The 25,612-nt window shown below is 43.2% G+C and overlaps 1 protein-coding gene and 1 pseudogene across 6 annotated transcripts in view; one reads left to right on the top strand and one right to left on the bottom strand.

Moving 5' to 3' along the window:
• BAZ1A (bromodomain adjacent to zinc finger domain 1A) overlaps window positions 1-25,612 on the top strand; it is a 223,060-nt gene that overhangs the window by 18,991 nt on the left and 178,457 nt on the right. For 2 of the 5 annotated variants that reach the window (XM_063596186.1, XM_063596185.1), the window contains exon 4: window positions 8,690-16,790. The exons of 1 other annotated variant lie outside the window; for it this stretch is intronic. The gene's annotated coding sequence lies outside the window, so the exon portion shown is untranslated. The remainder of the gene's footprint in view (window positions 1-8,689; window positions 16,791-25,612) is intronic. 2 more of the 5 variants (XM_063596184.1, XM_063596183.1) reach the window with 2 other exon arrangements.
• Window positions 22,101-23,273, bottom strand: LOC100989038 (immunoglobulin-binding protein 1-like; annotated as a pseudogene). Its single transcript, XR_008954770.2, has one exon. The product of XR_008954770.2 is annotated as an immunoglobulin-binding protein 1-like (transcript).

Below are 25,612 nucleotides of genomic sequence, written 5' to 3'. Positions count from 1 at the left end.
ATTAATCTGTGAATGTCAAAAATACATAAAGGCCTAAGTAATGCTCACAATACCTCTTTTTCAGCAGGTATCGTGTATGCCACAGAATAGCAGTTCATGGGGGAATGATGCCATAGGTTAGGCTACAACAGAGGTTTTCTATTTTTCCCTTACTTAAGAAGAAAAATAACAAAAAAGGAGAAAGGAATTTTTTTGGTTAATGCAGCAATCTTTATCATTTCACTAATAGTTCTGTACTTCTGATGGCAATGCAGAGAAATACCGAGTATCTCTGATGTTAAGTGCAATCTAATGTGGAAAGATGTACCTCAGTAAGATTAAGGATGTAGTCTTCCACCACCCCCCCCCTTTTTTTTTTTTTTTTTTGAGATAGAGTTTTGCTCTGTCGCCCAGGCTGGAGTGCAGTGGCCCAATCTTGGCTCACTGCAACCTCCACCTCCTCGGTTCAAGTGATTCTCCTGCCTCAGCCTCCCGAGTAGCTGGAACTACAGGAGCCCACCACCACGCCCGGCTAATTTTTTGTATTTTTAGTAGAGATGGAGTTTCACTGTGTTAGCTAGGATGGCCTCGATCTCCTGACCTCGTGATCTGCCCGCCTCGGCCTCCCAAAGTGCTGGGATTACAGGCGTGAGCCACCGCACCCGGCCTCCCCTTTTTTACAGAAGGAAATTATTTCATTCCCTCCTCTTTCCCACCTCTCTCTCTCCCTGACTTGCTCATATTAGAGATAGAGGCAAATGATCAGAGTAAATTCGTTGTCCAATAGTAAGTTCATGGTATTTTCTCACTATCCCATATGTAGTGAACAATAATACCTTGCTCTTGCACAAGAATCACATAACTAATAGAATCAATATAATTGAAAATTGATATTTAAAAATTATGAACTCTTAAAAATCATGGTTTATAAATGGATAACCAAGTAATTTTTGTTGGTTTCTTTTTAAAGAAGATAATAAAGGTGTACAACATACATATTTACTTACTTTTTTTTTTTTTTGAGATGGAGTGTCACTCTGTCACCCTGACTAGAGTGCAGTGGCACGATCTCGACTCACTGAAACCTCCGCCTTCCAGGTTCAAGCGATTCTTCTGCCTCAGCCTGCTGAGCAGCTGGGACTACAGGCAAGCACCGCCACGCCCAGATCTTTTTTGTGTTTTTAGTATAGACAGGGTTTCACCATATTGGCCAGGCTGATCTCGAACTCCTGACCTCGTGATCCGCCCACCTCGGCCTCCCAAAGTTCTGGGATTACAGGCGTGAGCCACTGCCCCCAGCCTTACTTACATTTTTAAAGATGTTTTTTACCCCTTTTCAAAGGAAAATATGCAGACACACCCATCCACATACTTTCCTGGCTTGTAGCTTCTGTGGCCATCAGCAACCCAATAAAAACTTTTTGGCCAGGTGCAATGCCTCATGCCTATAATTCCAGCACCTTAGCAGGCCAAGGTGGGAGGATTGCTTGAGGCCAGGAGTTCAATACCAGCCTGAGAAACTATCTCTCCCCCAAAAAAAAAAAAAATTAGCCAAGTATGGTGGCACACACCAGTAAGTCCCGGCTACCTGGGAGGCTGAGGCAGGACTCCTTTAGCCCAGCAGTTTGAGGCTTCATTGAGCTACAGTCATGCCACTGCAGCCCAGCCTGGATAACAGCTAGACTTTGTCTTTTAAAAAAATAAAAACTCTGAGGCCGGCCTGGTGGCTTACACCTGTAATTCCAGCACTTTGGGAGACCAAGGCGGGCAGATCACCTGATGTCAGGAGTTTGAGACCAGCCTGGCCAATGTAGCAAAACCCCGTCTCTACTAAAAATACAAAAATTAGTCAGGTGTGGTGGCGCCTGCCCTATAATCCCAGCTACTTGGGAGACAGAAGCAGGAGAATTGCTTGAACCTGAGGAGCGGAGGTTGCAGTGAGCCGAGATCATGCCACTGCACTCCAGCCTGAGCAACACAGCAAGACTCTGTCTCAAATAAATAAATAGATAAAACTTTTTTTATACCTTTTTTTTTTTTGAGATAGGGTCCCTCCCTGGGCTCAGACGATCCTCCCACCTTAGCCTCCCAAGTAGCTGGGACTACGGGTGCGCTCCACCAACCTGGCTAATTTTTGCGTTTGTTTGGTAGAAACTGGGTTTCACCACATTGCCCAGGATGGTCTTGAAATCCTGAGCTCAAGCGATCTGCCCACCTCAGCCTCCCAAAGTGCTAGGATTACAGGCCTCAGTCACTGCACCTGGTTTTTTGGTTTTTTTGTTTTGTTTTTTTTTTTTTGAGACGGAGTCTCACTCTGTCACCCAGGCTGGAGTGCAGTGGTGTGATCTCGGCTCACTGCAAGCTCTGCCTCCTGGGTTCACACCATTCTTCTGCCTCAGCCTCCCGAGCAGGTGGGACTACAAGCACCCACCACCATGCCTGGCTTATTTTTTGTATTTTTAGTAGAGACGGGTTTCACCATATTAGCCAGGATGGTCTCAATCTCCTGACCTCGTGATCTGCCCGCCTTGGCCTCCCAAAGTGCTGGGATTACAGGTGTGAGCCACCGCGCCCAGCCGCACCTGGTATTTTTATACCACCTTATGACTTTTAGAAACCTTAACAGTTTCCTTCCTTAAAGCTATAAACAAATGGATTTGAGGTATCTTAAAATTAACAGAAAGGGATTCTAGGATTGTTTTTTATTGTATCTGTTGAAATCCAACTAGCCTCCAAGGTTCAATTTTTCCTTTTTCATTTGTTTTTGTTGTTGTTTCTTTCTTTTTTTTTTTTTTTTTTTTTGAGACAGAGTCTTGCTCTGTCACCCAGGCTGGAGTGCAGTGGCATGATCTCAGCTTACTCCAACCTCCTCTTCCCAGGTTCAAGCAATTCTTCTGCCTCAGCCTCCCAAGTAGCTGGTATTACAGGCACATGCCACCAAGCCTGGCTAAGTTTTGTATTTTTTGTAGTGACTGGGTTTCACCATATTGGCCAGGCTGGCATCAAACTCCTGACCTGAAATGATCCGCCCACCTCGGCCTCCCAAAGTGTTGGGATTACGGGCGTGAGCCACTGCGCCCGGCCTGTTTCATCTTTTTGTACAGGGCTTTTCTCTGAATCCTTGGTTTTCTGCTCATGCTTAAGAATGAGTAACAAAAAAGCTGATTGAAGTTCTGAGTGGGGATTGTTAACTGTGTACTTCACTATTGAGTGATCTTGCTGGGTAGTTCATTAGTTGGGAAATATCTAGTGAAATATCTTAAGATCTTTCCTCTTGGGCTGATCTGATTGCCTAGAAAAAACCTTTTCAATCTTCTAGCTGAATAGCAAGCAGCATACTGGGAACAGTGGTAGAGCAAAAGGGTTGAAGAGGCAGGGTTCTCAGCATTCTGCATGCATGTTTCCTTAATTCCTCAGTTTTCAGTACGTTACCCTTTCTTTCAGCGAGGCCTGGAATCCCCTGGTTGTCTGGTTCAACCATTTCCAGAGAATAAACCTCTATTCGTTTGCTGGAGTAGGAGAAAGGGAAATAGGGATCTGACTGCGTCTTAATCTGACTTTCAGCCAAATTCCCTTATTTTTAGCATTTCTCCCTACTTCACCTGGTACCACCAATTATTAGCCTTTTGGAGATTCTGTAGCATAAGTCAGATTTGAGTCTTAGCTCTCAATACTTCTATCTTTGAAATCAATTTTCTCTGGTCTCCTAAATTCCTTGTCACTTCTCCTTTTTTTCTAACTTAACAAATTTTTATATCTGTTATTTCCTTTCCCATTCTACCCATCCTTGAAGGTTTACACCTTCTTTTAAAAACCCCTATTCTGTCATTATAATGGGGTTTCAGTAATGTACATACATGTCTCTTGTCCACTGTCTTTACAGGCAAGGCCTATGGATTGAAATTCTTTTTCCCTTCAGGCTAGAGGTAAACTTTCCCTCATTCATATCCCTGGTGTTGGCTTATTCCTTTGATGGCAGCTGTTGTATGAACTTACTAACATAGCTTTTCTAATCCCCTTACTAGATAACATATTTGAGAGTAAATATTGTGTCTCATTCATCATAGTGTATATCTCTGCATGGTATCTTGTGCATAGGAGGTGCCTATTAAATATCGGTTAAATTGATTTGAGCTACCTTGTGGCCTCTGCATTGTTAGCATTCCAGAGTTCGCCCAGAGCTATTCCTTTACGGTTTTCCTGGGACCTTAAGAGCACCTCTGTGGGCTGACATAATTAATTGATCCACCTGATTCTCTTTTACCCTATCTGTATAGTTGTGGGGAAAAGAGTGAACAGAAATGGAAAAGAAAAGGGGGGAATTGTTTGAGAGCTGTGATGTATCAGGAGGTTAATTTACATATTTCACGTATTTCATACATGTTTCAAAAGTTTGAAATGATTGACTTTTTCTTTATATTGAGTAATATGTTTACAGGCTCCAGGCCAACTTTAAATTTATTATTTTAGTATTCTTTTTTTTTTTTGAGATGGAGTCTTGCTCTATTGCCCAGGCTGGAGTGCAGTGGTGCGATCTCAGCTCACTACAACCTCCACCTCCCGGGTTCAGGCGATTCTCCTGCCTCAGCCTCCCGAGTAGCTGGGACTACAGGTGCATGCCATTACGCCCGGCTAATTTTTTTTATTTTTAGTAGAGGCAGGGTTTCACCAAGTTAGCCACACTGGTCTCGATCTCCTGACCTCAGGCGATCCGCCCGCCTTGGCCTCCCAAATTGCTGGAATTACAGGCGTGAGCCACTGCACCAGGCCCATATTTTAGTATTCCTAACACTTAAAAAAAAGAAGGAAAATATTTAAAAATCGGACCCCAGGCTGGGCATGGTAGCTCATGCCTGTAATCCCAGCACTTTGGGAGGCTGAGATGGGCTGATCACCTGAGGTTAGGAGTTCGAGACCAGCTTGGCCAACATGGTGAAACCCTGTCTCTACTAAAAAGCTCCAAAAATTAGCCAGGCGTGGTGGTGCGTGCCTGTAGTTCCAGCTACTCGAGAGGCTGAGGCACGAGAATCACTTGATCCCAGGAGGCGAAGGTTGCGGTGAGCCTAGATTGTACCGGTGCACTCCAGCCTGAGTGACAGAGCAAGACTCTTTCTCAAAAAAAAAAAAAAAAAAAATCAGACCCCAAAACATTTTGAATATTATATATTTGTAAGACCGTGTGCTTATTTGAAAAGAAATCATATGATACAAAGTAAACTTTTATTTTTAAAATAAAAGTTTGTTTTGCTCTTGAGCAAATACGTTTTTTCTTACTATCTTTCCTGTTGTCTGTAAGATTTATAGATTGTAGTCTAAATTAATTTGTTTAGGTATATAGTATTGGGGGGTATTTAACTTCTAAGTTCAGGGATATGTGTGTAAGTTTGTTATATAGATAAAGTTGTGACATGGTGGTTTGCTGTACAGATTATTTTGTCACCCAGGTGGTAAGTGTGGTACCCTTTAGTTATTTTTTCTGATCGTCTCCCTCCTCCCAACCTCTATTCTCCAATAGGCCTCAGTATCTGTTGTTCCTCTTTATGTGTCCATGTGTTCTTATCATTTAGCTCCCACTTGTAAGTGAGAACATGTGGTATTTGGTTTTCTGTTCATGTGTTAGTTTGTTAAGGATAATGGCCTCCAGGTCCGTCTGTGTTCCTGCAAAGGACATGATCTTGTTCTCTTCTATGGCTGCATAGTATTCCTTGGTATATATGTACCGCATTTTCTTTATCCACTCTACCATTGATGGACATTTAGGTTGATTCCATGTCTTTGCTATTGTGAATAGTGTTGCATTGAACATACATGTGCATGTGTCTTTTTAGGCTGTAAATGCTGTTTCCCCCATGGTCCAACAGCCACCCTGCCCAGTTTAACTCCCAATTCAGGGACTTAGGCCCATGTAACCTCCTAACCACCCACAGTCCTAGGTAAGGCCAACTCTGTGACCCTGGTCAGCAAAGAACAGTTAAAAAAATAAAACCCGGCTGGGCGCAATGGCTCACGCCTGTAATCCCAACACTTTGGGAGGCTGAGGCAGGCAGATCACATGAGGTCAGAAGTTCAAGACCATCCTGGCTAACACAGTGAAACCCCATCTCATCCGGGCGCGGTGGCTCATGCTTGTAATCCCAGCACTTTGGGAGGCCGAGGCAGGCGGATCACCTGAGGTCGGGAGTTCGAGACCAGCCTGACCAACATGGAGAAACCCCATCTCTGCTAAAAATACAAAAATCAGCCAGGCATGGTGGCACATGCCTGTAATCCCAGCTACTCGGGAGACTGAGGCAGGAGAATCACTTGAACCTAGGAGGCGGAGGTTGCAGTGAGCTGAGGTCATGCCACTGTACTCCAGCCTGGGCAACAGAGCAAGACTCCATCTCAAAAAAAAAAAAGACACATAGCCCTCCTGCACAAATAAGTCAAGTTATCCTGTGCCCAACTTATCACCAGACACTTGCAAGTTAGCTCACCACAACCTTGGCATTATCAGTACTGCACAAAGCCCTCTTCAGCATACAGCAGAAACACCATTCTATAAAAACTCATAGCAAGCCCTTGTCTCTTTGCAGTCAGCATTTTTCTTGCTGACCTGCCTGTTTCACCCTTGCAATGTATTTTCATACTCTAGTAAATCTGCCTTTTTTTTTTTTTTTTCCCGAGACGGAGTTTTGCTCTTGCTTTCCAGGCTGGAGTGCAATGGCACGATCTTGGCTCACTGCAACCTTCACCTCCCGGGTTCAAGCGATTCTCCTGCCTCAGCCTCCCAAGTAGCTGGAATTACAGATGCCTGCCACCATGCCTGGCTAATTTTTTTGTATTTTTAGTAGAGATGGGCTTTCACCATGTTAGTCAGGCTGATCTGGAACTCCTTACCTTGAGTGATGCACCTGCCTCGGTCTCCCAAAGTGCTGGGATCACTGGCGTGAGCCACCAGGCCTGGCCATAAATCTGCCTCTTTTTTTTTTGAGACAGAGTTTCACTCTTGTTGCCCAGGCTGAAGTGCAATGATGCGATCTCAGCTTACTGCAACCTCTGCCTCCCAGGTTCAAGCAATTCTCCTACCTTGGCCTCCTAAGTAGCTGTGTCACAGGCATGCACCACTGCACCCAGCTAATTTTGTGGTTTTAGCAGAGATGGGGTTTCACCACATTGACCAGGCTGGTCTTGAACTCCTGACCTTGGGTGATCACCTGCCTTAGCCTCCCAGAGTGCTGGGATTACAGGCGTGAGCCCCCATGCCCAGCTAAATCTGCCTTTCTTTGCCTACAACTGTCTAAATTCTTACCACCGGGGCCACCAGCCCAGATAGACACTGATCATCTGCAACACCCGTCTGATGGACAAGATTGCCCTGCAGAGTTCAAGTCTGACAGTTCCCCTAGAGCTAAACTCTCCTATCAAAGTAAGTCGAGTCTAGAGGCATGGCAGTCCCTGGCTGTGCTCCATTACAGAATGCTCCTGCAGCAAACCCTCTGGTCTTCACATCAGGTGGCTTGCTGCCCTTACCACTACTCTGAGCATCTCTCTGCCAACTCAAGTGTCCAGAGTCTCTCTCTGTTGCCCAGGCTGGAGTGCAGTGGCACGATCACAGCTCACGGCAACCTCCACCTCCCGGGTTCAAGTAATTCTTCTGCCTCAGCCTCCCAAGTAGCTGGGATTACAGGTGCACGCTACCACGCCCAGCTAATTTTTGTATTTTTAGTAGAGACGGGGTTTTACCATGTTGGCCAGGCTGGTCTCAAACTCCTCACCTCGAGTGATCTGCCCACCTCAGACTCCCAAAGTGGTAGGATTACAGGCGTGAGCCACCATGCCTGGCCTCTCCTATATTTTTTAAATAAATTGTTTTGTTTACTTTTTTGGATAGGTGATAAATTTAAGTGATTTTTTTGTTTGTTTGTTTTTTCATTTTGAGATGGAGTTTCGGTCTTGTTGCCAGGCTAGAGTGCAATGGCACTATCTTGGCTCATTGCAACCCCGCCTCCGGGTTCAAGCGATTCTCCTGCATCAGCCTCCCAAGTAGCTGGGATTACAGGCATGTGCCACCACGCCCGGCTAATTTTGTATTTTTAGTAGAGACGGGGTTTCTCCATGTTGGTTAGGCTGGTCTCAAACTCCCGACCTCAGGTGATCCACCCGCCTCGGCCTCCCAAAGTGCTGGGATTAAAGGTGAGCCACCACGCCTGACCTAAGTGATTTTTAGATGAAAAGCCAAACAAGACCAGTTACCATATATTAACATTTTATAATTTTTTATAACCCATTTAAAAAATGTTTTTATGGTCCTATTTGATTCTGTGAATTAGAACATATTCTTTCATTTTATTTATGAAGAAACTGATTACCTAACAGTATAAACCTAGTTGGTGATGGAGCCAGAATTTGAACTTAGGTCCTTTGACTCTTACAACTAGTGTTATAATTATAGCGGGAAAAACTGAACTGGAAGTCAAAGAGCATAATTATGACTAAGTGAATAATTGCTTCTAAAATAAATATTGACAGGTTCATGGGTTTTACTAGATAATAAGCATCTTATATAATACTACTCCCATAAGCGGTAGTATTATACTGCTCTTTCTCCAATTTTTAGAAGTGTTAACCTGTCATGTTGTTTCACAACATCAGTGAACCAATAGATACTTCTTATGTACTTGTATGCTATTGTATCCTTGTTCTTGTCTGTGAATTCATTCTTCTTTAGGTGCTTCATGCAGACATCTATACACCAGATTTACTTCTGCAAAATGCTGATGCTATGAATAATGCTTTTGAATATTAATAAGGCAAAACAGACCAGGTATGTTATTTTATCAAGGAAGAAATTTGTCATTAAAATATATCCAGCAAGATATGAAAAGAGATTAGTAGGGGAGAAATGTTTTCATGTTAAACTTTTTAAAAACAACTCCTCAAACAACTATAAGGAGTATAATCTCCTTATAGATTATAAGGAAAAGTGCTGTTTATAAAATGAAAACAAACCTTGTCTAATTTTGGAAAACATAGTATCTAATTTTTTTTTTTTTTTTTTTTGGAGACAGGGTCTTGCTCTCTCACCCAGGCTGGAGCGCAGTGGTGCGATCTCAGCTTACTGCAACCGCCACATCCCAGGTTCAAGCAATTCTCCCACCTCAGCCTTCCAACTAGCTGGGATTACAGGTGTGTTCCACCATGTTGGCCAGGCTGGTCTGGAACTCCTGACCTCAAGTGATCTGCCCACCTCAGCCTCCCAAAGTGTGGGATTACAGGCATGAGCTGTGACACCCAGCGTGTCTAATTTTTGACAGATAAAGTGATTTCATGATCCAACATTTCCTTAGCAGTGAGGGATACAATAAAATACCAATTCTCAGTGGGCCTTTATACTTCTTTTTTTTTTTTTTTTTTGAGAGGAGTCTTGCTCTGTCGCCCAGGCAGGAGTGCAACAGTGCAATCTTGGCTCACTGCAGCCTCCGCCTGCCAGGTTCCAGCGATTCTCCTGCCTCAGCCTCCTAGGTATGGGTAACTGGGATTACAGGCACGTGCCACCATGTTCGACTAATTTTTGTATTTTTAGTAGAGATGGGATTTCACCATGTTGGCTAGCCTGGTCTCAAACTCCTAACCTCAAGTGATCCGTCTGCCTCAGTCTCCCAAAGTGCTAGGATGTGGGTGTGAGCCACTGCGCCCAGCCTATACTTGTTCTTTTCTGCCTCAGTTTTTTTTTTCTGTGAAATAACATCATATTGCTATCCTATTACAAACTAATGGGAATTAACTAAGGCTTATAAATGAATATTAAATGGATATAAGAATATTGGCCGGGCACGGTGGCTCACACCTAAATTCCAGCACTTTGGGACGCTGAGATGGGTGGATCACAAGGTCAGGAGTTCGAGACCAGACTGGCCAATATGGTGAAACTCCATCTCTACTAAAATTACAAAAATTAGCCTGGCGTGGTGGTGGGTGCCTGTAGTCCCAGGTACTCAGAAGGCTGAGGCAGGAGAATCGCTTGAACCCAGGAGGCGGAGGTTGCAGTGAACCAAGATGGTGCCACTGCACTCCAGCATGCATGACAGAGTGAGACTCCATCTCAGAAAAAAAAAACAAGAATATTGCTGGGTGTGGTGGCTCACGCCTGTAATCCCAGCACTTTGGGAGGCCGAGGCGGGCAGATCACGGGCAGATCAGGAGATTGAGACCATCCTGGCTAACACAGTGAAACCCCGTCTCTACTAAAAATGCAAAAAAAAAAAAAAAAATTAGCTGGGTGTGGTAGCGGGCACCTGAAGTCCCAGCTACTCAGGAGGCTGAGGCAGGAGAATGGTGTGAACCCGAGAGGCAGAGCTTGCAGTGAGCCGATATCGCACCACTGCACTCCAGCCTGGGTGACAGAGCGAGACTCCGTCTCAAAAAAAAAAAAAAAAAAAGACTATTAACCTGGAAAACAGATTAATTATTGAACTTTAAAAATGTTCTTAAGGTATTAATCATAGGTTCCTTGAATTTATTCTGCTATTCAAATAGAAAAACTAGCAAATCTATGATCACTTTTCTGACTTCCTTGCCACAATTGGTGCATCAGTACCTATAGGATCCTCTAATTAGAAAATTGCTATAGTCTGTAGTCTGAAACCCTGAAATCAGGCTTGCTGATTTCTTACTTTTTATATGGCATATATGGATTCTAGACACAAGAAAGCTCCTTTCAATATATTTGAAAGAGACACTAATATTTTTGGATTGGTGCATCATTAAGGTTTTCATCACAGAGAAATTAAAATGCAGGAGTGCAGTGGTATGATCTTGGCTCACTGCAACCTCCGCCTCCCAGATTCAAGCAATTCTCCTGCCTTAGCCTCCCGAGTAACTGGAATTACAGGCGTGCCACCACCATGCCTGGCTAATTTTTGTATTTTTAGTAGAGATGGGGTTTCACCATGTTGGCCAGACTGGTCTCGAACTCCTGACTTCAAGGGTCTCACTCTGTCCTGACTTCAGGTGATCCACCTGCCTCGGCCCCCAAATCAAGGAAGCACTTCATGGCTTCTCTGGCATATCTAACTTGCCAGCATCACTACTCTGTGCTTTGGGGCCATTAAGTAAAATAAGCATTACTTGAAAAACAAACAAAAAAATGAAAATTTAAAAAAAAAGAAAATTTAAAAAACAAAAAAGAACGAGAAATAAGCCTTACTTTACCACCAGCCCTTCGATAAGGAGACAAAGGGCTTGATCTGACAAAGAAGACGCTACTAAGTGACTAACAGGTGGGTAGTGGAGACAAGTGTGGATCCCCTGGATAAAGAGATAATTCACTTCTGGGATACAGAGCAAGATGGCGTGAAATTTCATCATGCTACTCAGAATGGCATGCAATTTAAAACCTAGGAGTTTTTTATTTCTGGAAATTTTTGTGTGCTGTTTTCAGATTACAGTTGACCACAGGTAATTGAAACTACGGAAAGAAAAACCATGGCTAAGTGGAGATCACTTTTATATGCTTAACACATTTTTTAATAAATATGAGGTAAATATTCAAACTGTAGGATACCAAGGAGACATTACTACCACCACCTTCAATATTCTGTATGTGGAGTTATTCAACTTAGTTTTTAAATGTCTATATATTTGCCTAGAGACAACTAACTGTCATTTTATTTTATTTATTTTTATTATTATTATTTGTGCGTGTGGCATGAGGTCTCCCTCTGTAGCCCATGCTGGAGTGCAGTAGCGTAATCTTGGCTCACTGTAACCTCAACCTCCCAGGTACAAGCGATTCTCCTGCCTCAGCCTCCTTAGTAGCTGGGACTACAGGTGTGCGTCACCACACCCAGCTGATTTTTTTGGATTTTTAGTAGAGATGGGGTTTCACCATGTTGGCCAGGCTGGTCTCGAACTCCTGACCAGGAGTGTGGTGGTGCATGCCTGTAGTCCCAGCTACTTGGGAGGCTGAGGTGGGAGGATCACTTAAGCCCAGGAAGCTGCACCACTGCACTCCAACCTGGGCAATAGAGTGAGACTGTGTCTCAAAAAAAAAAAAATGCTAGTATCTTACTTTAGGAGAATTTTTAGTGTTGGAAGCTTTATACTTCCCACAATTTGTCATTCCTTAGCTTGACCTCAACCTCCCTCTCTATCCTCCAGTGTTATGCAATGCATCTCAGAAGGTTTGTGGGGAAGGAGAAAAATAGAGTTAAGATAGTTTCATATTTCATCAGCCAAATGAAAAATGCACAAAACAAAACCAGTTTTTCATATAGCATTGCTGGTACTCAAAAACATTAAGATTACAGTAAATGTCCTAATTATTTAGCTCTTTACCATTTTACATTGATTTGATAAAAATTAAATTGATAGAAAATAAACCTATTAGAACTCTGGAACTTTTTTCAGCCAATGATTTTTTTAAATTATTAAACTTCATACAGGGCTGGGTGCAGTGGTTCATGCCTGTAATCCCAGCACTTTGGAAAGCCAAGACAGATCACTTGGGGCCAGGAGGTCAAGACCTGTGTGGCCAACATAGTGAAACCCCATCTCTACTAAAAATACAAAAAATTAGCTGGGCATAGTGGCACGCACCTGTAGACCCAGCTACTCGGGAGGCTGAAGCGCGAGAATCGCTTGAACCCGGGAGGCAGAGGTTGCAGTGAGCTGAGATCACGCCACTGCACTCCAGCCTGGGTGACAGACTGAGACTCTGTATCAAAAAAAAAAAAAACCGGCCAGGCGCTGTGACTCACACCTGTAATCCCAGCACTTTGGGAGGCCAAGGAGTGCAGATCACAAGGTCAGGAGTTCTGGACCAGCCGGGCATGGTGACGGGCACCTGTAATCTCAGCTACTCAGGAGGCTTGAGGCAGAAGAATTGCTTGAACCCGGGAGGCAGAGGTTGCAGTGAGCTGAGATCGTGCCATTGCACTCCAGCCTGTGCGACAAGAGCAAGATTCTGTCTCAAAAACAAAATAAAAGGGCAAAACAACAGCAAAGAAAATAAGTCAGCCACTGGAGTGGTCCAGCAAACCCAGTAGTAATGAACTAAGGCATCAACACTGGGAATGAAGGGAGAAAGAAGGAATCATGAAGTATTTAGGAGGGCCTAGCACTTTGTGGGGAGTAGATAAATCTGGAAGTGAGTAGTTTTAATAATTACATTTACGAAGAGATTTGAGAAAATCAATGAGGCATTACAGCAAATCCATTAAGTCAAAAGATAATAGCAAGAAATCTGCTGCATGGAATCATACGCTAACAAAATAAAAAATAGTTAAATACTAAGGACATGGCCAAAAAAGAATGCCAGGAGGCAAACATTAAAACAATAGCTTGAATGGGAACCTGCCAAGGGTGAAACACACATATAAGATACACAAGGATAACTGCATTGAAGACAAGGATTAGGGTAGGGCATAAAATAAAGTTCTAAACATTGTAAATAAGAATCTAGCTGGGGAGCTGGGTGCCGTGGCTCATGCCTGTAATCCCAGCACTTTGGGAGGCCAAAGTGGGTGGATCACCTAAGGTTGGGAGTTCTAGACCAGCCTGACTGACACGAAGAAACCCCGTCTCTAATAAAAATACAAAATTAGCAAGGTGTGATGGCGCATGGATGTAATCCCAGCTACTCAGGAAGCGGAGGCAGGGGAATCACTTGAACCCAGAAGGCAGAGGTTGCAGTGAGCCGAGATCGTGCCATTGCACTCCAGCCTGGGCAACAAGAGCGAAAGTCCATCTCAAAAAAAAGAATCTTGCTGCGGAAAAGAAGACAAACATAAGGGTTTCACTGGCGACATGCTAGTATAGTAAAAGATACGTACTTTATTTTTAATTTTTTTTTTGAGACAGGGTCTAGCTTTGTCTCCTAGGATGGAGTGCAGTGGTGTGATCTCAACTCATTGCAGCCTCAACCTCCCAGGCCCAAGCAGTCTTTCCACCTCAGTCCCCCAAGTACTTGGGACTACAGCTGTGCACTACCATGCCTGGCTAATTTTTTGTAGGGACAGGGTTTCACCATATTGCCCAGGCTGGTCTCAAACTCCTGAGCTCCAGCAATCCACCTGCCTTGGCCTCCCAAAATGCTGAGATTACAAGTATGAGGCACCACTCCTGGCTTAATTTTTTTTTTTTTTTTAAGACATGGTCTCACTCTGTCACCCAGGCTGGAGTGCAGTGGCATGATCTCAGCTCACTGTGGCCTCAACCTTTCAGGCTCAGGTGACCCTCCCACCTCAGCCTCCCAAGTAGTTGGGACTATAGGCACCCACCACCACACCCAGCTAATTTTTGTATTTTTTGGTAGAGACGGTTTCACCATGTTTTCCAGGTTCATCTCAAGCTCCTGGGTTCAAATGATCCACCTGCCTCAGCTTCCTAAAGTGCTGGGATTACAGGCCTAAGCCACCATGCCTGCCCAGATACCTACTTTAAAAGTAACTTTTTCCTTAGATACAGTGTTGTTTAGGCAGGCCTTGGAACCTGCTTAATGCTTTAAGCAACTCAACCACTTTAGGCTGCCGTTTTATCCACTTGTAAAATAAGTTAATTCATCTTTTCTGACCATGAATTTCACAAGAGTATTATGTACATCGAGAATGATAAACAGTCCTTCAGACACACATATGGAAATGCACATAAATAGAATACAAATTGGAACTGATCTGTTTATCAGAAGAAATGTCCCAACCACATAGATAGATAAAGTAATCGTATTTGTATCAAGGATCCTCATTTCCAAGAGCATTCAACTTCAAGTTGCTCTTTGCCAACAACAATGATCATCCAGCTGTTAAGTTCTCTAACACTAATTGGTATTCTCAAATTTCTACTTTCTTTGAGGGAGATGAGGAAAAAATGCCCAATATAACCTTTTAGGAATAAATTAAATATGGATTATGGATTAATGAAAATGTAATTATGTAGACTGAGGAGAAAAGAAAGTATGTGGCCAGGTGCGGTGGCTCATGCGTGTAATCCCAGCACTTTGGAAGACCGAGGCAGGCAGATCACCTGAGGGCAGGAGTTCGAGACCAGCCTGGCCAACATGGTAAAACCCAGTCTCTACTAAAAATACAAAAAATTAGCTGGGCATGGTGGCACATACCTGCAGTCCCAGCTACTTGGGAGCCTGAGGCAGGAGAATTGCTTGAAACCAGGGGGCGGATGTTGCAGTGAGGCAAGATTGCACCATTGCACTCCAGCCTGGGCGACAAGAGTGAAACTCCGTCTCAAAAAAAAAAAAAGTGTGTAAAATCTCAACTGTACCTAATGACAGAAAAAGGTCATAAGCTATGAAATCATCTCAAGCAGGCTCTGTTAAAATGCTTCCATACTGACTGGGCGCAGTGGCTCACACCTGTAATCCTAGCACTTTGGGAGGCCAAGGCGGGCAGATCACCTGAGGTCAAGAGTTCAAGACCAACCTGGCCAACATGGCAAAACTCCATCTCTACTAAAAATACAAAAATGAGCTGGGTGTGGTTGTTGGCATCTGTAATCCTAGCTACTCAGTAGGCTGAAACAGGAAAATCATTTGAACCTGGGAGGTGGAATTTGCAGTGAGCCCAGATGGTGCCACTGTATACTCTAGCCTGGGCAACAGAGCAAGACTTCATCTAAAAAAAAAAAAAAAAAAAAAAAAAAACAGCTTCCATACTGACCTAAATCACAGACTCCTATACCAAGAGTCATCAAGGAAGATTTTCAGAGAATAAAAAACACATAAAATTTGCTGACACATATTTTATACGAGATGCATTAGCTGTTGACCCTAACAACCCAATGATGCAGGAGCTATTAACCCTATTTAACAGATGAGTAAACTGAGTTTTAGTGAAGGTAAGAACCTTTCCAAAAGTTACACAGTTAGTAAATGGCAGAGCCAGGATTCAACCCTATTCCTATCTGAACTCCAAAGACCATGCCCTTTTGTTATGCTGCATCTGTGTATTTTAAATTTCATAACCTACTATTAACCACAGAAATCAATAGATTCTAATAGAAAATGTGTTTTGCCTTATTTTGGTTTTGCATTCCCTCATAATGTGAGAGTTGCTTGAGTAATTGTCAAATGTATGAGATGATTTATAAATCTGCTGGGTGCTTAAGCCAAGAGGAAAAAATAAAGGTTCAAAATTTGTGACTTTTGTGAATAAAAGTACAACGTAGCTATAATACTGTAAATGGTATCATCCAATACTATGAACCTAATAACCTAAATGGGAATTATTGTTGTAATTTTTTTTACATTGAAAGTTACCTATATAGAAAGTGGGTTCATTTTCTTCTCTTCTTTTTTTTTTTTATTTACTGAATTGTTCATACATTAATAAAATAATACCGAACTTTTCAAAAGCAACTGAAGAAATAGAAAATATGACAAGTTTTTGGCTTGAAAACAGGCAGGAAAGGACAACTCATAGAGACTATACGTGGTTTGCTTATAACGACTCAGTTTTTGGACTCAATCTTTTGTTTAAATTCCTTGCCAAACAAACATTATTTTCCTTGTCAAACAAGCATTAATATTTAAGTCAAACTGCAAGGTGCAAAAATAAGAGCCATGCTTTCTGTATGAATTCAGAAAAGCACAGACTTTTCAAGTTTGAAAATGTCTCAGAATAAACTTGTCCAACTCCATTTTCTTACAGAAAAAAAAAATTGTATTTGAAGCTTCTTTGCAAAGAAATGAGTGAATGCAACTTCCTTAAAACCTACCTGCATTCTGACAACATGGGACCCACAATTTATGGGATAAAATGAAGCTTGAAAATTACTTTAGGTTGATGTTGAGAAGTTGGAACCCTCCTGCATTGCTGGTAGGATTTTAAAATGGTGCAAATGCTTTGGAAAACAGTTTGATAGTTACTCAAAATGCTAAAGATGGAGTTACTATATGACCTAGCAGTCTCACTCCTAGATACATAGTCAAGAGAAAGGAAAACATGTCCAACACAAAAACTTGTACATAAACATTGACAGCACATTATGTATAAAAGCCAGAAAGTGAGGGGAGGTGGGGACAAATGTCTCTCAGCTGATGAATGGATAAATAAAATGTGGTATATCCATTCGATGAAATTTTACGTAGGTTAAAAGATAGTAATAATACATGCTACAACCCAATGATCTTGAAAACATTGTGTGAAGAAGCCAGTCACAAAAGATCATATTATATGATTCAGTGTATATGAAATGTTTAGAATACACAAACCTACAGAGACAGTATATTACTGGTTGCTTAGAGCTGGGATGGGGGTAAAAGAAGATGGGAAGTGATTACTAATAGGTACAGGGTTTCTTTTTGAGGTGATAAAAATAGTTTAAAAATAGATTTTGGTGATAGTTGCACAATTGATGATACTAAAAACCACTGAATTTACATTTTATTTATTTTGATACAGAGTCTCTCTCTGTCACCCATGCTGGAGTACAGTGGTGTGATCATGGCTCATTGCAACCTTGACCTTCCAGGCTTAGGTGATCCTCCCACCTCAGCCTCCTGAGTCACTGGGACATAGATGTGCATCCCCACACCCAGCTAATTATTGTATCTTTTGTAGAGATGTGGTTTCACCATGTTGCCTAGGTCGCTTGAACTCCTGGGCTCAAGCAGTCCACCCACCTCAGCCTTCCGGAGTGCTGAGATTACAGGTGTGAGCCACACTGTTCTGTCATTCTTGCCTTTGTTCCTCAGCACTTGTAGCTTGTTTCTCTGACTGTTTTGTTTTGTTTTGTTTTTTTGAGACAGGGTCTTGCTCTGTCGCCCAGGCTGGAGTGTGGTCGTGTGATCATGGCTCACTGCAGCCTCGACGTTCTAGGGTTAGGTTGTCCTCCCACCTCAGCCTCCCCAGTATCTGGAATTGCAGACATGCAGCAACACACCAGCTAATTTTTATATTTTATTTATTTATTTTTCTTAGAGATAGGTTTTTGCCATGTTGCCCAGGCTGGTCTCGAATTCCTGGGCTCAAGCAATCCTACTGCCTTTGCCTCACAAAGTGCTGGGATTGTAGGCATGAGCCACCACACCTGGCCCTGTTTTTAATATATTCTTTTTGTGACTTTCATTGTGCATTGGTGTGTTTTATTTCGTGTTTCTTTTGCTTGGAGTTTGTTGCACTTCTTGGATCTGTGGGTTTATAGTTTTGATCACATTTGGAAAATGTTTTGGCTATTATTTCTTCAAATATTTATTCTATCCCTCCATTTTTTTCTTCCTCTTTTGAGACTCCAACTACACATATATTAGGCTGCTTAATGTTTTCCCACAGTGCAATGAGATCTGATCATTGAGATCTGATTTTTTTCAACCCAATCTTTTATATTTCTGTGGTTCATTTTGATAATTTCTATTGCTATGCCTTCAAGTTTATTAATCCTTTCTTTCTTTTCTTTTCTTTTTTTTCTTTTGAGACAGAGTCTCACACTGTCATCGAGGCAGGAGTGCAGTGGCGCAATATTGGCTCACTGCAGCCCCTGCCTCCTGAGTTCAAGCAATTCTGCTGCCTCAGCCTCCTGAGTAGCTGGGATTACAGGTGCAGGCCACCACACCTGGCTAATTTTTGTATTTTTAGTAGAGACGGAGTTTTGCCATGTTGGCCACGCTGGTCTTGAACTCCTGATCTCAGGTGATCCACCCACCTCGGCCTCCCAAAGTGCTAGGATTACAGGCATGAGCCATCGTGCCAGGCCTTAATCCTTTCTTTAGCAGTATTTAATCTGCTGTTAATCCCCTCTAGTATATTGTCCATCTTAGACATTGTTTCTTTCTTCTTCTCTAGCTGTTTTGAGTCTTTAAAATATCTTACATTCCTCTTCTTATCATGCTCAAACTTTCCATTACCTTTTTGAAGATATGGAGTATAGTTAGAATAGCTGTTTTAATGTTCTTAACTAACAAATCCTATCGTCTTTGTCACTTCTGGGTCTGTTTCTATTGATTGTTTTTTCTCCTTGTTATAGGTTGTATTTTCTTATTTCTTCAAAAGCCTTCTAATTTTTGGATTCCATTGTGCTGGAGTTTTCTTATTTAAATGTTTTGGGTTTTGTTCTGGGATGCAGTTGTATTACTTGGAAATAGTTTGAATGGTCGTTTCAAGGCTTACTTTGAATCCTTTTTTTTTTTTTCCCCCGAAATGGAGTCTCACTCTGTCACCCAGGCTGGAATGCAGTGGTGCTCTCTGCTCACCACAACCTCCACTTCCCGGGTTCAAACAATTCTCCTGCCTCAGCCTCCCAAGTAGCTGGGATTACAGGTGCCCACCACCACACTTGGCTAATTTTTGTATTTTTAGTAGAGATGAGGTTTCACAGTGTTGGCCAGGCTGATCCTGAACTCCTGACCTCAGGCAATCCACCTGCCTTGGCCTCCCAAAGTGCTGGGATTACAGGTGTAAACCATTGCACCCAGCTTTTTTTTTTTTTTTTTTTTTTGAGATGGAGTCTTACTCTGTCGCTTATGCTGGAGTGCAGTGGTGCAATCTTGGCTCACTGCAACCTCCGCCCCCTGGGTTCAAGCAATTCTCCTGCCTCAATCTCCCGAGTATCTGGGATTACAGGTGCCTGCCACTGTGCCAGCTAATTTTTGTATTTTTAGCAGAGACAGGGTTTCATCATCTTGGCCAGGCTGGTCTTGAACTCCTGACCTCATGATCCACCTGCCTTGGCCTCCCAAAGTGCTGGGATTACAGGCATGAGCCACTGCTTCCGGCTGCCTTTTCTTTTTTTTTTTTCTTTGAGATGGAGTCTCTCTCTGTCACCCAGGCTGGAGTGCAATGGCACTATCTAGGCTTACTGCAACTTCCGCCTCCCAGGTTCAAGCAATTCTCCTGCCTCAGCCTCCCGAGTAGCTGGGATTACAGGCATGTGCCACCATGCCCAGCTAATTTTTGTATTTTTGGTAGAGACGGGGTTTTGCCATGTTGGCCAGGCTGGTCTCGACCTCCTGACCTCAGGTGATCTGCCCACCTCGGCCTCCCAAAGTTCTGGGATTACAGGTGTGAGCCACCACGCCCGGCCTTGAATCTTTGTAGGAAGGTCCATTACAGCCTTTAATATGGGGCTTATTTGGCTCAGCTACTGAAGCAATACCTTCTCAAGACTCTACTCAATGCCTTGCATCTTAGGAGGTTTTTCCACTCGATCTGGTTGGACCACAGTTTCTGGTCCTGTTTAAATCCAAGTTTTGTTCTACTTGTTCTTCTCCAGTGCTTCTTTCTCAAATCTTGGTCGTTTACTTCACGTACATGTACTGATGATCAGAACCAGCTGAAGACTCAAGGAGAACCCTTCTGAGCTCTTCTATTATGTAGTTCTCTCCTCTGATTTTTACCATGTAAATTCTGATGCCTTCACCTCCCAGATCTTCATACTGTTTGCTCAACTCAAAGAGGTGATCAACATCTGTTTGGGTTGCTCCTCCCTGTGCTGCAGCCTGGAAATTCTACAGCAATCATAGGACTCACCTTTTTTTGTTTGCTTCTCTGAGAAATCACTGTCCTGCGCTGCCTCCTGTCTGATATCTGAAAACAATTAACTAGTATATTTTTGTTCAGTTTTTTAAGTATTTTAGGTGGGAGGTTAATTCTGGTCCCTGTTACACCATCCTGGGTGGTAGCAGAAGTCACAGCATAAAGTTTTTATTTCCTAATGTTTTCTTAGTTATATGGATAATTCAAATGTTGAATAAGAACATATTTTGCATTTTAATTTTTTCAATCATTTTATAAGTTGGAGGAATCTTTAAAGGTAGAAAAGCAAAAAAGCTGTAAAATGAACAACTGACAAATAAGAAAATCATGATACTTTACCAAGATATTGTACTAGCTAATTATTAAGCAACTTAGGTAATATCTCAAAGGCTTTTAGAAAATGTGTGTAAAAAATTATTTTAATTCCTTATAATGTTTCTTTTTTCTTTCTTCCTTTTTTTGTTTTTGTTTTTGTTTTTTTGAGACAGAGTCTCACTCTGTCACCCAGGCTGGAGTGCAGTGGCGTGATCTCTGCTCACTGCAACCTCCTCCTCTCGGGTTCAAGCGATCCTTATGCCTCAGCCTCCTGAGTAGCAGGAATTACGGGCACCTACCACCACATCAGGCTAATTTTTGTATTTTTAGTAGAGAAAGCGTTTCACCATGTTGGCCAGGCTGATCTCGAACTCCTGACCTCAGGTGATCCGCCCGCCTCGGCTCCCAAAGTGCTGGGATTACAGGCATGAGCCACCACACCTGGCCTAAATGTTTATTATTTATTTTTATTTTTATTTTTATTTTTTGAGACGGAGGCTCGCTCTGTTGCCCAGGCTGGAGTGCAGTGGCGCAATCTCGGCTCACTGCAACCTCCACCTCGTGAGTTCAAGCAATTCTCCTGCCTCAGCCTCCCAAGTAGCTGGGATTACAGGCACTCACCACCACGCCCAGCTCTTTTTTATTTTTTTATTTTTTTAAGTAGAGATGGGGTTTTACCATTTGGCCAGGCTGGTCTTGAACTCCTGACCTCAAGTGATCCACCTGCCTCGGCCTTCCAAAGTGGTGGGATTACAGGTGGGAGACACCGCACACCCAAACACTTACTATATTTCTACTTAACGGCTTCAAGCCTTAAACAGATTCCAGGACTAGCAACATTTTGAAAACTCACTGTTCCACTGCAGTTTTGCTCTTAAGTAAAATTTGAAAAATTTGCTTTTAAATATGGGAGATACTGAGCATAATATTTAATTTTTTTTTCTGAGACAGAGTCTCACTCTGTCACCCAGGCTGGAGTGCAGTGGTATGATCCCAGCTCACTGCAACCTCTGCCTGCCAGGTCCAAGTGATTCTCCTGCCTTGGCCCCCCAAGTAGTTGGGATTACAGGCATGCACCACCATGCCTGGCTAATTTTGTATTTTTAGTAGAGATGGGGTTTCACCATGTTAGCCAGGCTGGTCTCGAACTCCCGACCTCAGGCTATCTGCCTGCCTCAGCATCCCAAAGTACTGGGATTACAGGCATGAGCAACCCCGCCCAGCCAAAATTTAATTTTCAAGTGGCCAGTAGTTACTCCAATGAAGCCAAAAATAATTAGTATCATTTTACAGCCCAAGTTGCAGAATGACTGAACATAGAAGGCATCTCAGAAAAAAAAAATTTTTTTTAATCACTGGACACTTTATTGAAAGCAAAGTAAGATTTAGCATCTTTGCCTTTGTTGTACACATCTGAAGCGGAAGCCCAGGGAGATGAGGACTGCATGGTTTTCCTTGGCGTGGGAGGTGTGCACCCTTCAGTCCTCTCATGTTGTGGGAAGATCAGCCCATGCTCTGTTGGCTGCCATAGTCCCTAGGATGGGTGCCCTTCCAGTCATCCCACTCCCGAGCTTTGTAGAGTGTTTGTTCATCATCCTCTTCCTCCTTTTCTTCTTGACCTTCCTGTTGCTGAGCTGCTTTTCTGAATTCCTCTGGCATTGCCTTGGCTATTCCCTGATCTGGTAATGCTCCATATTTCCGATGTTGCTTATACCAGTCACTCACCGTCATAGTTGCCAGACTTGGATAACCAGCTCCAAATACTTTGACTTGGGCCGTATTCCGAGTGAGAATGAAGGATTTCACTGGAGGCCTCTCCTGGCGAGATGAGTTAGAAGTTGATGCCTCTCTTGAAGAGTCTCTTTCTCTCAGGATCTTTATTTCCTGGTCAATGCTCTCAATCTCTTCTAAGCTGATATCAGTTCACCTCTGAAGGTGAAGAAGATAATATTCACAAACACGCTCATCATCTGCTTGACCACTTTCCACAGCAGATTTGATTGCAGACAACCTGTGCTCCAACTCCTTCTGCTTGTGTCTCTCTCTTTTAGCCTGTCTTTGAGATGCCATAGCAATGAGGCTAGGATAAGCCATGGAAAAATTAGCAGTGTGATTTTTCAGCTGAGTTCTTGGTTTTGGGCAGCTCAAGCTCTGCCACATGATAGCAATGGCACAGTTAAGTAGTTTATAGTTCTCTTGAGCCCACTGCAAATGATCTAGATACTTGTTGGGCTTGACTTGTTTCATGGTGAAGGCTCCTTGAAACACTGGCACCAACAGGTACTTCAGGTCGGTGGAAGCAATCACTTCCAAATCTTCATTTTAGCTGAACAAGTCAAGCTGCGATAACATTTCGGCAGCCTTCTCAAGGAGGTCCAGGCCCTTGAACACCTTCTCCTGGACTATCCGGGAACTGGCAGGTTCAGTCGCTACTTCTACATCATCCAGAAGCTGTTTGCTGGTTTCAAACAGCTCGGGGAGCTGTGGCAGCAGTAACTTGTCTTCAGCAGCCATCTTGGAGAGGGACGAACAAGAAATTATTTTTAAAGGAAAACTTTCAAAGTGAAAAGAGAAATATATCTTCTCCTGGGAGTACTAAAAGAAAACCTCACCTCAGATGAGTTATCTCACAATTTCCGAACAAAAATAATCACCTTTGGGCCAAGAAGAGGTGTGGAAAGTTTCAAACACAGTTTTTATAAAGGAGGTACAACTGAAAAGGGGTTTTAACACACCCACCTGTCTTGCAGGCTTATTAGATCCTGATCACCTAAGAGTTTCTTGTCAGCACTCCTGTCAAATGGATGAAATGCGCCTGGAAGGCTACCTCTGACAAAAAGGAAGGCACAGCAGAAATGTTACTGTGTAAGGGTGCCAGTGGGTACAGATGTGGTTATCATCTTCCACTAATCATCTAAGAACAAAGCATCTTTTGCTCCTTTGGGGGGCTAAATGGGATGGTTACTAAGTGGGAAGGATGTGCTTTCCTAATACAGCAGCATAGTAATTGTTCTAAAAGATTTTAACCCTGGCTGGGCACAGTGGCTCACGCCTGTAATCCCAGCACTTTGGGAGGCTGAGGCGGGCGGATCATGAGGTCAACAGATTGAGACCATCCTGGCCAACACGATGAAACCCCATCTCTACTAAAAATACAAAAAAATTAGCCGGGCGTGGTGGTGGGCGCCTGTAGTCCCAGCTACTCAGGAGGCTGAGGCTGGAGAATCGCTTGAACCCGGGAGGCGAAGGTTGCAGTGAGCCGAGATCGTGCCACTGCACTCCAGCCTGGGCGACAGAGTGAGACTCTGTCTCAAAGAAAAAAAAGGGCAGGGGGTGTCAGGCATGGTGGCTCACTTCTGTAATCCCAGCACTTTGGGAGGCCGAGGCAGGCGGATCAAGAGATCAAGACCATCCTGGCCAACGCGGTGAAACCTCATCTCTACTAAAAATACAAAAATTAGCTGGGTGTGGTGGTGCGCACTTATAATCCCAGCTACTAGGGTAGCTGAGGCAGGAGAATCACTTGAACCTGGGAGGCAGAGGCTGCAGTGAGCTTAGATTGCACCACTGCACTCCAGCCTGGCGACAGAGCAAGACTTCATCTCAAAAAAAAAAAAAAAAACGTATAAAAACCTCAACAATTATAATTTATCTGATCTTATTATGTAAAGGGGCTCTTGAGAACAGCTAGTTTATCTCAATATGGTATATTCAGAAGAGTCAAATATAGTTTTTTGTTTGTTTTGGAGACACAGTCTCACTGTTGCCCAGGCTGTAGTGTGGTGGTGCATTCCTCAGCCTCCTGAGTACCTGAGTAGCTAGGGCTTCAGACACGTGCCCCCATGCCCAGCTGATTTTTCAATTTTATATAGAGATGAGGTCTCCCTGTGTTGCCAAGGCTGGTCTCAAATTTCTGGGCTCAAGGGATCCTCCTGCCTCAGCCTCCCAAAGTGCTGGGATTGCAGGCGTGAGCCACCAAACCCAGCCACCGCCCTGGTCTTTCAAAGCACTGGGATTACAGGTGAGCCTTAATTTAGAGATAGTAGTTCCCTTCAGAGCACATATCAGACTTGTTTACTTTCCTGTATAATAAAGTTAATGTCTCCCTCCAGAGCAAAGACCTTGCAGGTTTAAAAGTTGTCATTCAGAACTAAGGGGAGTTCCGTCGCGCCTCTGGCCTGGCCTCCCCTTTCTTGTCTGACTCGAGACACCAACTGAGTTCCTGTTTCTAGTAGCTAAGCTCCCACCGTCGGGGAGGAATCAGGGACTGTGCAGTCCCTGTGAATCCCATCCAGGTCAGTTCTAGATTCTAAACTGAATTTTTTTCATGATATTGTCAAAACAGTGAGGAAACATTTTGTAAAGAAGCCCTGAAGAAAAAAAAAGTCATTGAGCCTTCCTAAACAATTTTCTCTTAATATATGTATTCTAAGACTTTTTAATGTATATACTATATTAGAAATCCAATTCTCTTGTAGATGTCTCTTTTTTTTAATAAAAACTTTTTTTTTTCACATTTTCCTGCCTCTATCTAGTATGTGGAACTTAACTGAACTTAGAAGGGACTTCAGAACTATTTATTTATTTATTTATTGAGACAGAGTTTTGCTCTTGTTGCTCAGGCTGGAGTGCAATGGCTCAATCTCAGCTCACCGCAACCTCTGCCTCCCGGGTTCAAGCGATTCTCCTGAGTAGCTGGGATTACAGGCAAGCACCACCACGCCCGGTTAATTTTTTGTATTTTTAGTAGAGACAGGGTTTCTCCATGTTGGTCAGGCTGGTCTCGAACTCCTGACCTCAGGTGATCTGCCTGCCTCGGCCTCCCAAAGTGCTGGGATTACAGGCACAAGCCA

Source organism: Pan paniscus, chromosome 15 (genome assembly GCF_029289425.2).
Source record: "Pan paniscus chromosome 15, NHGRI_mPanPan1-v2.0_pri, whole genome shotgun sequence".
Lineage (NCBI taxonomy): Eukaryota > Metazoa > Chordata > Mammalia > Primates > Hominidae > Pan > Pan paniscus.
The sequence above is the reverse complement of the archived record's forward strand: the minus strand, read 5'-3'. Positions and strand labels throughout refer to the sequence as shown.